This window comes from Heptranchias perlo, unplaced genomic scaffold, assembly GCF_035084215.1.
Source record: "Heptranchias perlo isolate sHepPer1 unplaced genomic scaffold, sHepPer1.hap1 HAP1_SCAFFOLD_73, whole genome shotgun sequence".
NCBI lineage: Eukaryota > Metazoa > Chordata > Chondrichthyes > Hexanchiformes > Hexanchidae > Heptranchias > Heptranchias perlo.
Genome location: NW_027139761.1, coordinates 2,449,165 through 2,451,526, shown reverse-complemented (window position 1 = coordinate 2,451,526; position 2,362 = coordinate 2,449,165). Strand labels below are relative to the sequence as shown.

General features: G+C 45.3%; 1 non-coding gene across 1 annotated transcript; it reads right to left on the bottom strand.

Annotated features, from left to right (window-relative positions):
• Window positions 1–630: 630 nt before the first annotated feature.
• Window positions 631–712, bottom strand: trnal-uag (transfer RNA leucine (anticodon UAG)). The gene has a single exon. It is a non-coding gene; the product is annotated as a tRNA-Leu (tRNA).
• Window positions 713–2,362: the final 1,650 nt, after the last annotated feature.

The window sequence follows — 2,362 nt, the reverse complement described above, 5'->3', positions numbered from 1 at the left end:
ACTACGTCCACTGGTTCCCCTTTATCCACCCTGTACGTTATGTCCTCAAAGAACTCAAGCAAATTTGTCAGACATGACTTCCCCTTCGTAAAGCCATGCTGACTTTGTCCTATTAAATTAAGTTTATGAACACGATTGGAACAAAATATGTCGGAGGAACCTCATGACATCACCAGTAAGGAGATGTAGTTTGAAAAACACCAATTGTACCTTCAACTCCTTTCGAATTGTTCAAAAACAAAACGATTGCTTGTCCCAAGTGGGAATCGAACTTACAATCTCGGTATTCCCCGAGCCTTTCCTGACCAAAAAATACCGCATATTTACCTTTTCCACTCTGCTGAAAAGGATGCAAACGTGAGCGGCCCTGACCGATGAAAACGTGTCTTGTCCCCTTGATGAAACTAATCCTGGAATAAAGCTCCAGTCTCTTCGGGAACATGGTATGGAATCACACCGCTGCAAGAATTTGATAGCGGCACGGACACGATGGCCCGAATGGTCTCCCTTTGTGCAGTAACAGTCCATGATTCTCTATGCTGCACATGCAGTTTCTTTGAAATCCGACGCTGGACCACACTCCACCATGATTTTCTCTGAATATGTCAAAACATAAATTGCGTAAAACCCTGGCAGCAGTGGGATTCGAACCCACGTCCCCGCAGAGACTGGAGCCTAAATCCAGCGCCTTTGACCACTCGGCCATGCTACCACACAACACGGTCATCATTACTGAATCATAAGGCTAGTGATTGAAATCCGGCTTTCTTGCTCTTTATCATCGGGGTCCAGTGCTTTTGAATTGTGCAAGAAGGAAATTAAAGGGCTTTCTGAGCGCTGACTGCATTTATCACTTGGTGAAAAAAACTTGCCCTCGAGCCCCACGTTGATAAATGTAGAAAATTGGAGACAGGAGACGACTATTCAGCCCCTCGAACCTGCTGCGACATTTAATTAGATCCGGGGTGATCTGTGCATCAACTCTATTCACCCGACTGTGACAGATATACCTTGAAACCCTTTCAGGGAAAAATCCATCGATCTCAGTCTTCAAAATGTGAATTGACCCAACATCTTCAGCCTTTTGTTCAAAAAAAAACCTCCAGATTTCTGCCACACATTCTGTGATAACGTGGTTCCTGATTGATCAGCTGAATGGTTTTGCTCTATTTTTCAGATTAAGCCCCTTCATTCTGGATTCTCCGAACAGAGAGAGCTGCCGAAACCCGAGATTGAACCATAAACCTGTATATCTTCTGAGAAGGTATCAGGGAGTTTCATGGCTTCTTCGTGGTGATCCGGTAGGGCAAGTGGATCTGAGATAGGGGATCGGATTGTCAGAGGGTATCAGAGAATGTAAGGGGTCTCCGTGCATATTCGTCAATAAGGGGCACTCAGGGTATCAGAGAACGTAAAGGACGCTGAAAAGGTATCAAAGGGGATCAGGGACTCTCTGAGGGGATCGGAGAAGGTAAGAGACAGAGCGTATCAGAGAAGACAATGAGCTCAGGGAGAATTAAAGGGGGTAATGGGCGTTCTGGAGGGATCAGAGAGGCTCATGGATCCAGAGTTGTCATCTTCTAAACATTACATTTCTTAATATTTAATAACAGCAAAAAATGAATCCGAATTGAACAGATAATCTGCCGTGTCCCACGTGCAAGGAATGAAAAGGTAGAATCGGGACGGGACTGGATGTTTGCCAGTGCTCACGGTTTTCTTTCACACAGCTCATTGTTGTATCCGTTTATAAAACTGGATTTCATTAATTGAAGATAAGAGGTTGCACCTGGAACCCTTTGTGAGCAATAAAATGTGAACCACCCAACGTGGGGCTCGAACCCACGACCCTGAAATCAAGAGTCTCATGCTTGAACGACTGAGATAATCGGGCCCACTGGCAACATTTGTTGCCTCCTCTGGCAGGAAAGGAGCAATTGGTTTTGCTTCATTGCGTCAATTTGTCCAACAATCCGAGGGGACTTCCTTCTGAACACCCGATCTTCAATCTGGAATCAGTCTGATGTTTTTTTTTAATTGTCGTACAGCCCCGCGTTGAGCAGTGTGGGAACTTCGGGACAGGAGAAGACCATTCAGCTCCTCCAACCTGCTGCGCTCTTCAATTTGATCATTGGTGATCTGGACATCAAATGTGCCCTGTGATGTTTTGTTGCTTGAATTCACAAAGTGGTAAATATCACTAAGGAAACAATAAGGCACCGCTGGGAATCGAGCCCAAGATCTCCTGTTTACTGGACAAGCGCTTTGACTAGCTAAGCCACGGCGCCAAATCACGTTGGTGCAGTATTACATCTTCTCACTGATATCTGTCAGCTTCCTTTGAGCAGAGACGGTGAGTCTG